This window comes from Pelodiscus sinensis, chromosome 31 (assembly GCF_052426305.1).
Source record: "Pelodiscus sinensis isolate ZL-2025 chromosome 31, ASM5242630v1, whole genome shotgun sequence".
NCBI classification, from domain to species: Eukaryota; Metazoa; Chordata; order Testudines; family Trionychidae; genus Pelodiscus; species Pelodiscus sinensis.
In genome coordinates, this window is record NC_143082.1 from 6,518,384 (window position 1) to 6,531,073 (window position 12,690).

A 12,690-nucleotide genomic window follows, 5' to 3' on the forward strand; every position below is an offset into this window, starting at 1 on the left:
CAGCAGCCAGCAGTTTCAAGAGCAGGTGGTTCTGCTCATGAAATCCCCTGCAGCACTTTCACAAAGGGACCATGACACAGCATCTAGCATCTAGCTCCATTTCTTCTAGGGGCCTTCCATCCTAAAATGCTTTTGGCCAGAAGGATACACACATGACCCCAAGATGCAGCCAGCTCTGGGGCACAGCACAGCTGCTGCCACTTTTAACGCCACGTGGTTTCAGACAGGAAGTGAAGAGGATTGCATTTGCAGTTGGAGAAAGAAGAGGAAGGGGAAAATTGGAGCGGCAGAATGGAAACTGCTCAAGATGGAATTTGGCCAGGACATCACAGGATCCTTAAATGGGCCAGGATCTCAGCTGAATGAGTCAGTGTTTTTCTGGCAGAGACTTTCGAAGCAAGTGAAAATCCTGCTGTTACTAACATGCTGCCAGTCTAGCTCCTACACACGGGGGAGGGAACTGGGGCTTTCAGAAACTTGCTGCAGCAAGATCTTCCCTGTTAGCTTGTGCTACCTCCCTCCCTCTCTCCCAAATCCATTTGCTTAGGGCATCCCCCTGCAGTCCCAGCTTACGAGCTCTGGGACCATCTTTGTTCTATGTACAGCACCTAGCACAGTACAGCTGTGGTCCCTGTAGCCCCTCTCGGCACCTTAGCAGCAGTTTGCAACCTACCTCAAGGCAGGAATCCAGCTGCCCAGCCCCCTGCTCCACCCATGCCGCTCTACCAGCTAGAGATTATGAAGAGCCCAACTTCATTCACAATATTCCTCACCCCTGAAATACCCCAATTGTAACCACCTCTTCCACCCGCGTCCCCCCCTGCAGCCAGGGACTTCAGACCTCACTCAAGCCCCCCTCCCCCAAAGGTGACACCACACCCCACCCTCCTCTTGTCCCCATCCTCCAGAAGAGACCAGCAGCCTCAGCCTCTCAGGGCAGCAACACGGGACTGCCCCCTCCCAGCGAGAGCATCTGCGGAGTCCAACCTGTCTGCCCAGCTGTTTGGATCTAGTGTGAACCCCGGGGGAGCTTGGGGAAAGGAACCCAGCTCTGGCCAGTCACAGCTGTGCACAGCTGGCCAGGTTCCCATGGGAACAGCAGGCTTTGGGCACACAGGCCAGCTGTTGGACTGGCCCTGTGCAAATACAGACCCAGAGCCCTTCCCACTGCAGGCCTCCCAGGGCTCCAGGCACTAGGGATGTGACTGGTCGAGTACTTGACTAATCGCTTTCCCCCACTTGCTGCCTCTGTAGCACCCGGGGGGGCACGAGCCAGTGCTGGGGGAAGCCTGCTTAAAAGCCAGTTCCCCCCAGCACCGTCTCTGTCGGGGAGGCAGAGGCGCAGGAGAAATGGCGCGAGCGGGGGCCGAAGCAGTCCCCACTCACGCAGGGTCCGGCCTCCTGCGTCTCTGCCTTTGAAACATACAAGAGCCACGGCGGCTCGTGTGCATTTCAAAGGAACAGGTGCAGCAGAGCGAGCATCCCCCCTTATCGATGGAAATTCCATCCACTCCTCCATTGGCTGATTCATTGAAATGTAACATCCCTACCACACGCCCTTTATCCCCACGGCCGGCCGCTCTGAGACCTTCGCACAGAGCTTCCCTGCCCCAAGAGGCTGGGCTGGAGTCCTGGGAGCTCCCCCCCCCCATATGCCAGATTTAGAGAGGATTAAACAAGGTCTGTGGATTTCTTCCCCCACCGGCTCCCCTTCCCCAAGGTCTTTAGGCCAGCACATTTCAGAGGCCACCCTCAGTGTCCTGCTGTCCCATCTGGAATAAAGGGGGCACTGCCCCTTTAAGAGCTCTCCATCCCAACCCTGGTTTGCATAATAATAGCCCCAGCTCAGAAAGGGGTGGGGGAGAGACCCATTGAGAAGGGAAAGCAACCAAATGAAAACATCCCTGGATCAGAACGAGCCAGGCAGCTGCTGCTGCCAGACTGGAGCTACCCCATGAGACGACCCATCCCCCCCAGAGTGCAGTGAAACCCAGACCTAGACTCAGCCCCACACGATCTGTCAGAGCCAGCCCCACACAGCCAGCCCCAGCTCAAGGGCTGGATCTCACCAGCCTCTGCTCAGGCTGCTGCCACTCAACAGGGACTCTCTATGGATTAATGCTACAAACTGATGGGCATCTCTCTGCTGGCTGGAAGGTGAGCTGCACAATCAGGGGTCTGTATTATTAACAACTTGTGGGGATTTCCCCTTAGCAAAAACGCCTGCTATTTAAGAGTGGGACGGTTGGGCAATTCTACTCTCCCCACCCCACTATGCATGCCACAAGTGCTCCACACATTTCGTGGCTTGTGCCTTGTCCCAGGAAAGCGGCAGTAGCAGTATACAGCTCCCTGATCCTCCCACCCCTGAAGGGAAGAGGGGAGCTCCAGGGACAGCCCATTCAGTCCTCTCCTACCGCTGTCAGAGGGGGAAGGACACCTGGTTAGGATCTAGTGGGATCTCTGCTTTGCTCCTCCCCAACCAAGGGAGCTTTCCCCTGCCCTCCCAACACCAGTGGCAGCCAGAAAGTCCCTGACTCCTTCGCTCCGCCCTCCCCAACATCCCTTTTCCGTCTCTTCACGGTACATTCACCCCAAAGATCATTGACTTGACACAAGACATGCTCCCCTCTCTAGGTCTAGAGCCCTGAAATCCTGGCTCTTCAGCCCCGCCCCGTTCTAATCCACTAGACCGGGGTGGGGAAGCTAAGGTTTGGATGTGACCCCCGGCTTGCCTGGATCCGGTTCTCACGGCTCACGGTCCCCTCCCCCCCAGCATCGGGGAGCCCTCCAGCTGACCTACTGCGGAGCTAGAGCACACACAGTCTACTAGCCTGGGCCCTCCTAGAAAGGTGGGAGTGTCTCGTTTCTCAGTCGGGGCAGGGGGCACATCAGTGAGGCTGTAGCTGTGTGTGCACGTGTGAGAGAGAACACGTGTGCGTGTGTGTGCGCGTGTGAGAGAGAACACGTGTGTGTGTGTGTGCGCGTGCTTCTCGCTAGCATGCAGCCCCTGACTGATCTTTCTGTGGGTCAGTGGCCCCAGCCCAGAAGAGGATCCCCAAAGAGACCCCAAGGGCTAGAACCCACCCTGTCCCCGCCCCCACCCTGCCTCCTCCCCCAGTGCACCCCCTTCCCTTCTCCCTCCCCCTCCCCAAACTTCCTGAACACTGGGAACCAGCTGTTCAGAGCTGGGAGGGTGGGGGAGGAGTTGGTCAGTGGGGTCACCAGTGTGCAAGAGGTGCTGGGGGCCAGGAGTGCTCAGCACCCACTAATTTTTCCTCCATGGGCACTCCAGCCCCGGAGCAGCCACTGAGTCAGCGCCTGCTTAAATGCAGGCTCCCCGCCCCCCACTCCCAGCTCTGGAAGATCCAGGAAACGTTGCCATGGGCCAACATTTCCCTGCGGATCCTCACGCAGCATCTCACAGACCTTGCTGGGAGCTTGGACTAGGCAAATCTCAGGCCAGTTGTTTTGCTTATTCAAATAACCCAGCAGAGACTCTCCCATTGTGAGCCTCCCCAGGTGTGGGAACAGCCCAGACACCTGGCGTGTGGGGGAGGTGCTGAGAAGCCATCTCACTGCAGTTAGCAGGGAGGGTCATCGACCCCAGGACAGCCTACCTCTGGCCAGGAGGACGCTTCCATCACTGGACGTTTTAATGGTGAGATTGGATGCTTAGCTGAGTCTGCTCCAGCAGCGCAAAAGGACAGGAAGGGCCTGTGGCTGGGTTAGAGGCCAGCCACCGGACTAGACTTTGCCAAGGGCAGCTGGCCCTGTATGGGCACATCCACGTGGCATTCTGGAGCCCACGGAGTGAGCCAGCCAGCCCCGGTCAGGCTCACGCTGGGACTCTAAAGAGGGCCGGAGCGATCAGGCGTGGCCAAACCGGGGCTTGTGGGCCACGTGCAGCTCTGACGCGCAGAGCCCCTGTACACTCAGGCTGCGGGACAGGCTGTGCGTGTCTGGCGGGGCTGTTGAATGTCAGAAGGCCCAGGCATGACTTGGCGGGTCAGCATTCGGCCACTCCCGGTATGGATGTGCTTTGAAATTGCAGCTTAGGTTCCAAAGGCTGCGGGGGGGCCCACGGGACGACTTCTCAGCTGAACACATGGCAGGAGATACCCATATCTGGCCCACCCATGACCTAGCGGCACCACTGCGGATGCCCCAAATCCTGACCTAAGCATGCATGGGAGCGGCTGCCGTCTACACTAAGCTGCTGGCGAAGCGGAGCACAGAGAGTGGGTTGGTGACCATGCCAGGCAGGCTCTAGAGCCAGGGAAGCACACCTCCCAGTCCGGTGCCCACACATGGCCGGCTGAGCAGCATTGGGCATGCCGACTGACACGGCAGGGAGAGCCCAGAGCCAGCTCAGCCTGCTGGCAGGAGGGTGCTGCACAGTGTGGAGATGGCAACGCCCCCTCCCTCTGGCATGGGTAGGGAAGCACCGGGCACCACCATTAAACCCGGCTGTGGGAAACCTCAGACCCTGCCAGGACTTGATATGGGGCAGGTGCAACAACTATCACTCTGGGAGCAGCCCTGCAGTTCTGCCTCTAGGTCACAGCTTCTTTCAGGTGAGGGAACCACACCCCACAGCAACAAAGGGCTCAACCCCCCTCCACCATCTCCACCTCTTGCCAGCTGGCTTGGAGGGGAGCCTAAATGCATCCCAAGCTGTGGCCCACTCCAAGTAAGAGATCATAGAATGAAGTAAGTTGCTTCTATTGAAGTGGGAGGCAGGGACCCCCCCCCCCCGAACAGTCCCAGTTCTAGACCACAACACTGACGCATCAAGCGCTTTAAAGCTACATCTGCACTATGAGTTTTGCCGCAAGAGCCTATGCAAATGAAGCACAGATTAGCATTTCCTTGCACTTCATTTGCATACTCTTCCGATTTGTTTTTGCGCTAGGCGTTTTTGCACAAAAGCAAGCAGCGTGGACAGTTCCTTTTTGCACAAAAACCCCTTCTGGCGCAAGATCCTTATGCCTCAAAAAAGGCATCTTGCGCAAAAATGGGTTTTTGCGCAAAAAGGAAATGTCAACGCTGCTTGTTTTTGCACCAAAAACCCCTAGCGCAAAAAAGCATCAGAAGAGAGTATGCAAATGAAGTGTGAGAAAATGCTAATCTGCGCTTCATTTGCATAGGCTCTTGGGCAAAACTCATAGTGCAGACGTAGCCTCAGATGCTTGGGGTTCTGCCCCCCATGCCTCCAGTTATTGCCATTCCCACACATGCTGGCAAGCTAGGCATTCTGCCACCATCCACAAAAAGGGCTGCATTGCAAGACCTAGAGCCTGATGGGAAATATTTAGTCTCTGGCCCTATGGAACCCGTCAGCCCCGTCTCCCCACCCCGCAGGACAGGGCAAAAGAAAAGCGTCACAATGTGCCAGCCTCAGGAAGAGACGCTTGTCCTGCGCAACTGCAGGCTGGATAGAAATTGAGTAGTGCAGGATAAGCCTCCATGCATCCCTCTGCCCTCCGGCACTGGAGTGGGCACTGTCTGCAATACACAGACACCACCCCCACCCTGTGCCACCAGCTAGATCCCATCTAATCCTCAGCCTGTCCAGCAGCTTCCCGAATGTCCAGAGGCCAGTGGCCCAGGGCCAGACATTCCTGCCTTTGCTGCGGGCTCCTGAACAACCCCTCCCCCTCAGGGGCAGCAGATCAGATTGTACCAGAAGTGCAGGGACTGCAGCCACCAGCCCCTCTGCTCAGACACAGCCTTGCCCAAGAGCAGTCCTGCAAGATGACAACTTCACCAGCATCAAGAGACACAACCTGGGTGTGACTCGGAGGGAGGGGTGGCAGGGAGACATGCTCAAAACAGGGTCTGGGAGTCTCTCAGCAGCAGGGTTGAAATTAAACCAATCCCATCCCACCCAGGCAGCTGCTCCCTTAAACCCAATCACTCCGTTAATTATTAATGGATCAGCCAATTAGTTTATCAACTGGATTTAAGCCACTGACAGGATCCAGGGTGGTGTGTGACTTACCCCAGCAGAGAGATCCCAAGCGCACTCAAGAGTTGGGCAATTCCCCTCCCCCTCACAGAGGAGTGTTTGTCCCAAATACAAGGACCAGACCTTGGGAAACACAGTGGGGGTGACTCCCTTTGTGTACTCAGACAGCAGCTGGTCAGGAGCTTGTCAATTTCTGACATGCAATGAGGATTCTCCCCTCCTCTAATCCAGCTGCCTAGCCTGCCTACCCCACAGCAATGTTAAGACTGGAAGGGTTTATTGGCACATAAATCAGCCCTCCTGCCTAACCAAGCCAGAGAATCCCCCACCCCACCCCTGTGTGCCCACAGTTTTAACCAAGGAGTCAGCCGTGGGCCTAGGTTAACGAGGGGGTTTCTAAGGTTAATTTAAACCAGTTTAGTTAAAGTGCATCCAAGGGCCTTCACCAGGTTCTTTGTTTCACAGTCACTCAGATCTAGCCACCCACTGTGTACCAGGTGGGGGGAGGGACATGAGCCCTTATTTATTATAGTAATCTCATTGGACAACTCAGTGCCTTTGGGCAGCTACACCCCCCCCCCCCATTTCTAAAGTAGACCGGAGAATTCAGCTGATCTGCTCTGCACCCAGCAAGAGGGAGTGGAGCTGGAAGCCCAACAGGAGGAAGAGCAGGTTACAGGACATAACAGAGGCACCATGAGAACCATTAATAGATTATGGGTTGGAACAAGAGTTGTGGGGGCATACCCCACCCCCCCAGACATCCCCCAATTCCAAGAGAAGAGCCAATATCCCACAATGCACTGGGAAAGAGTCCTACAAGGCAGTATCCTGGGACACCTACCTCACCTGGAAGGAGGTCTTTTCCGGACACAGCCGGGCACAGCCCCACCAAACACACTCGTTCCCACACCATTGTCACGCTGGCAGAAGTGCTACTGGTACAGCATGCTGGGGTCCATGTGGCACAAGGCACCTTTGTACCAGTGTAGTGGCCAGGGCGCGGCAGGAGAACAGGGTGTGCTGTCACCGGAAGGCCTGGTCTGCTCTCGCTCACACAGGAGCCGGCCCTGGGCAGGTAGCTCAGGCCTGGGGAGAGTCTTGCACCCTGGGAGTTAGGTCAACCGCACCCACCCTGGAGGCACAACTACCACCTCTTGGAGTGGGGGGTTAGTTACAGCACCAACGGGACAATCCCAGCCATCGCTGAACAGCTACGCTACAGTGCCACAGGTGTAGTGTGGACATACCCTGGTCACACCAACCCAGGGAGAGCTCCCTATTTAGGGTTAGCTTGGGCCTGGTGCTTTGGGTGTTCCTTAGGATGCTTTTGCTGGCACGAGCAGTAGTCCACACTAGGAGAGTCAGACCTGCCTGGGTCTTCTGAGCAGCGGTCCCTAGCTGAGGTCAGGCTGGCAGTGAGCAGTTTAAAAGCCACTGCAATTTCCTCTTGGAAAGAGGGCCCAGGAGGGGCTAAGCCAGGGCAGCTTTGGGTGGGGACAGGTTCCAGCAGCTTTAGGCCTGGCTCAGCCCCACTCAGCCTCCCCCTCTCGATTCAACCTGCCCTGCCCAGCCCTCAGCCATGGCACCCTTGACACCCCCACCCCCATATTAGCAATTCAGCGACACTGAGCCTCTGATGAGCCTTCCCATCCTGTGACTGGCAGAGCAGCCCCAAGGAGGCTAGAAACACCCTCCAATGGCAGCCAGGTGTGGGTAGCCCACAGGTAAGTCTCCGGAGCCAGGAGGGTGGCAGGGCCGGGGGGAGGGGGGGGGATTTACAGGACCCCACCGGCAAGGGGATCGGAGAGATGGAGGACTCTTACAACCCTGGGGGCGCCCCCATCCCCACGGCCAGCTCCAGCCAGACCGGGGGGGGGGTCAGATCTCGCGGGCTCCCGCAGCCCAGCTGGGAGACTTGCACCTGCTGGGCTAGTCACACCCGGCCGCGTCCAAACAGCCCCGCTCCGCGCCAGCCGGTAACTGGGGTGGGGGGCTCGAACCAGGGGCCGCGGGGGGGGCGGGGGCTGTTACCTGCTGCGATCCGCGGGGCCGCACCTCTCCCCACCTGCCGCAGCCACCATGCGAGCCCGGCTTTGTCTGGCGCGCTGCGGAGCGGAGCCCCCGCCCGACTGGGCGCGGAGGGGACCGGCGGGGAGGACACACGCCCCCGCCCCCCCCTCCGCTCAATTAGCTCGTCAGCCAATGGCAGCGCAGCCTGGGCTTAAAGCGATGATGTCACCGCTCCGCACCCCGGGGCTGCTCAATTGTCTCCGCCAGCCCGCGGCCCTGGTGTCCCCGCGCCGGGCAGCTGGTTCCTGGATCGATGGGGCGAGGGGGGGTGTAACCCTTTCGCTGCCAGAGCTCCCTAGCCCGTCTGTCCGCATAGCCACCCCGCCGTCCGTCCGTCCGTCCGTCGTGTCTCACACAGCAATCGTCTGTCTGTCCTTCCCTCCCCAACAAACCGGTCTGTCTGTCCCCCCACCTCTCTGTCTGTCTATCCATCCCCCCATCTGTCTGTCAGTCTGTCCACCCCCTTGCAAACCTGCCTGTATATCTATACTTCCCCCCCAACACACCTGCCTGTCTATCCCCTCACCTGTCTATCCATCACCCCCCTTCACAAACCTGCCTGTCTATCCTCCCATCTGTCTGTTTTTCTATCCATTCCCCCTCACAAACTTGCCTGCCTATGCCACCTACCTATCAGTCTGTCTGTCTGTCCCCCCACCCACAATATCATATGTCTGTCTGTCTATCCCTCACACCTCTATTATTCTGTCTGTCCACCCCACAAACCTGCCTGTCTAGCCACCCACACCCACAATCTATCTGTCCTTCCCACACACAGCTGACTGTCCCCCCATAAACCTGCCCATCTGTCCCCCAGCTCTGTCAGTCTGTCCTGCCATGCACCACTTTTTCTATCTATCCACCCTTACACACAAATCCATCCCCCCACACCTGGGTCTTTCTGAGCATTTTCCAATGTTGTGTGCAATGCAGTTGCAGCTTGTTGTTTTTGTTGAAACAGACTAAGTGGCTACCTCTGAAACCAGTCCTAGCCATGATGGGTTTGTTAGGAGAGCTCTATCTAGCTGGAAAGCTTCTCTGTTCAACAAAAGATGTCTTCTTGCCCACTGTGTCTCTCTGATATGGTGCAGTCCCTGTGGCTGACCTCGCAGCCCTCAGCCTCCCAGGAAACCTGCCCAGCCCCTTCAGTAGGGAAGCCTGGGGGTGTAAATTCATAACTCTGCTGGACTGAACAGACACATGGCTTATATGGCTTGTCATCGCTACAGTTGGTAACCCACTAACACCCCCTCTTTGTCTTATGACTGTAGGGGTGTTAATCGGCCACACAGCCCTGAATGGTGCCTTGCAACAGAGTCAATTATTTTGTTGTCAAGGTTCAAATTTCTTGGTAAGTTGTAATCAAGGTCCAGGCTCCAGAGAAACATTTTTCACACCGCAATAGCACTAATAATAAACAGATTTGAGGAGCTGTTCCTACGCAGCTGACAGTCTGGATTTGGCCCACAGTCAGCTTCTTGGCTATGTGCTAACTACCTATGACAAGCCTTGTACTTCACTGTGACTGTCAGAGTACCTTTTCCAGACCTCACAAAGAGCTCCGTGCAGCTCCAAAACTTGTCCCTTTCACCAGCAGTGATTGGTCCAATAAAAGATATGACCCCACACATAGACCTTGCTTCTCATCTTCTGGTATCAACACATCTACAACTGCACTGCCAATATCTCTGTACATCCTCACATTCACCCCTCTGCCTGTCTGTTTGTGACAGTCTACCAGCTCTGTGTTCTTGGGGAACTAGTCATAGTATTCATGGAAGACACTCTAACCCTAACCCCCCCCCCCCCGCCTCTGCTTGAACCAAAACCAATAGAAAAAGCAATAAAAAGGCAGGGGAAGATGCACCTGACCCTCTCTAAACAAGGGAGAAGGTATTAAGGAAACACCCCAGCCTCATTTGCATCACAGATGGGACAGAAATACGTCTCCATTAGCAGACAGAATGGAGAACAGAGGTTCCAAAGCTAGAATCACACTGAACTCTGGGATACAGAAAGCAGGAAAGCATTGCCTGATGGGAAATCTCTGCTCCAAGTGCTAACAGACCCACACCTGCATGCACCCAGGTCAGCAATTATCAGACCAATTTTAGGAATAAAGCCTTTATTTGGTATCCAAAATACTGGAGCTGCCTAAATGCACTAGGAGCTCCCTTGTAGGAACAACACCCATAGCCAGGAATGATCAGTTCCTATTGTCAAGCCTAAACAAAACAAAACAACTTTAGAATTTTCCCTTGAACCATCCGTTTACCCCTAAACAAATCTGGTGTCCCCCATGAACTAGAGTTTTTCCCCCTACAAAAACCCCTACCTGGGCTCAAGTAAAGTATTCTGATGATGCCTGGATCTAAATTCTGCATCAGTTCCACTGGGGCTTCACCTTCTACCAACTTATCACGGTGGGAGGTTTGCTCTGCCTGCCTCCAGCACTCTGCCTCCCATCACTGTCTGGGAACCCCAGTCAGTTCTAGGGCACGTTGGGGGTCCCCCGTCTCCTGCACCCCAAAATGGCGCAAACAGATTCCTCCAGCCAGTAGAATTGAGGGTGGTTTATTGCTCCTCCAGGATACAGCACAGCACAGATGTAATCTGGTTACAGGAACTGGGGCTAAGAGGCCTCAGTGCCCCCTTTGAGATGGGGGGATCCCAGCCCCCTCCCCAGTTCCTTCTTCCCTGCTTCCCAGCCAGGAACTAACTCGCTCTCCTCCAGCCCTGCCCCCCAGCCAGGGCAGCATTCCACCTTCCTTTGTTCCTCTCCATGGGGGTCAGCTGGCCAAACCAGTTGGGATACCCTCTTTGCATAGTGACTCATCGCTTGTCTGCTGGGTGGTGCTACAGACAGCAGCCAGGGAGTTAGCAGGTTACCCCCCACTACGTCACACCCTGCCTTATGTGACCAGTTATGGTTAGCTAGCCCTAACGTTTGTAATTAGATTTAATATTGTAACTGTTTTGTTTGGCTCCCCTTGCATGGTTACTACCTAGAAATAAATGACTTTCATGGTTAAGCTGGGTGTTTTTCTCTTTTTTCTCCCCCCTCTCCCTTTGGGGGTGTTGTTTTGGCTTCCCCGTTCACTCTGCAACAACGCTCCTTGTACCTAAGATCCCTGTAGTGCCCAAAACTCCTGTGGGGTTTGCTCATTAAGTGGGTTACTAGCAGAACAGCTGTGGTGTGAAAGCGGAGATAGGGAGATGCTGAATCTGGGGGCATCTGATGGTAGCAGCTTAAAGTGCTGTTTAGCCAGCCCATTGAGTCCAAGGGCACAGGACGGTCGCCGCTTGGCACTGCTGTGCAACCCAGCCTACCGGGTCCAGGGACATATGAGGGGTCAGCTTGTGAGTGCTGATTAACTGGTTCTCTCAGACGTGGGTGTGAGTTCATCTGATTCTAGGGTGGGGACAACCCAGTCCTGGAGAACCAAGATCCTGCAGGAGAACTCAGTGGGGAGGGAATTGGGAGAAGTAACACAAGCAGAGCATGGATAGAAGAGTAACCCCAATAAATGAGCATAACACCCCGGATCTCTGTTTAACCACCTTTTATTTCAGAACGCTGAACACTTTGGTGTCAGAGCTGGAGCTAAATCCAATATAGGCTGGTAAATCCTGTAGCATTCAACATTGCCCCGTATTGCTCCATCTATCTTGTAACATTCAGTACTGCCCCATATTGCCCAGTATGTTTATGACTGTGTTGCAAACCCTGTGCTTTGTGGGCTGGTCTCCTTGTTTCTTCCCCCCAGGGGAATTCAGAGAGACAGCCACGGGTTACCAGATTTGCCCAGTACTCTGGGGTATGCTCATTTATTAGGGTTACTTTTATGGGGCTGGGGGAAGGTTAACAATTCTGACCGTGTGCTGCTTATGCTTTCATATGGAGCTGAATTCTTCCTGCTGCCAGTTCCCCCTCCCCCTGGAGCTCTCCTGCGGGAACTATGTTCCTCAGGACCTGGTTCTTCCCACCTTAGCAACACAGGGACACTCATATCCACCAACAGAGCACGCCTGAGAGGACTGGCTAATCAGCACTCACAAGCTGACCCCTCATATGTCCCTGAACTCAGCTGGCTGGGTTTAACAGCAGTGCCACACTGCACCCTCATGTGCCTTTGGACTCAGTGGGCTGGATTTAACAGCACTTTAAGCTGCCATCCTCCTATGCCCCCAGGTTCAGCACCTCCCTATCCCCACTCTCACACCACAGTCCTTCGCTGGTAAACCACACGATGAGCAAATCCCGCAGGATTTTGGGCACTCCAGGGATCTTTAGCTTGGGTACGAGAAGCGTTGTTGCAGAGTGTGACGTAGTGGGGGGCTGTCCTCTCTTGTGGCCCTGGATCCTGTCTGGTTTGGCAGTCACTGGTTGCTGTGTTGTGCTGTGGGCGACCCCTACTGGCCTGTGTCTGTAAGCATTGCAGAGTGGGGGGTGGTCCCTGGGGGCAGGCACGTAGGCCATGGCTAGCAACTTCTCACCTGTTCAGGTGAAGGAGTTTGAACAAAGGAAGGGGGTGTGGCTACCTGGGGGGGATGAGTGTCTGGTGGTTTGGAGAAAGGGCCCTCTGAGCGTGGGGAAGCATGGAGGAAGCAGACTAAAACCAGTATGGAGGTTCAGGGGCCTGTGA

At 55.5% G+C, this 12,690-nt stretch overlaps 1 protein-coding gene across 2 annotated transcripts in view; it reads right to left on the reverse strand.

Annotated features, from left to right (window-relative positions):
- The window catches only part of PRR36 (proline rich 36), a 32,917-nt gene extending 24,754 nt beyond the window's left edge, over nucleotides 1-8,163 (reverse strand). Inside the window, exon 1 of one of the 2 annotated variants that reach the window (XM_075902203.2) lies at nucleotides 8,006-8,163. The gene's annotated coding sequence lies outside the window, so the exon portion shown is untranslated. The remainder of the gene's footprint in view (nucleotides 1-8,005) is intronic. The other variant, XM_075902202.2, reaches the window with a different exon arrangement.
- Between the last annotated feature and the right edge of the window lie 4,527 nt (nucleotides 8,164-12,690).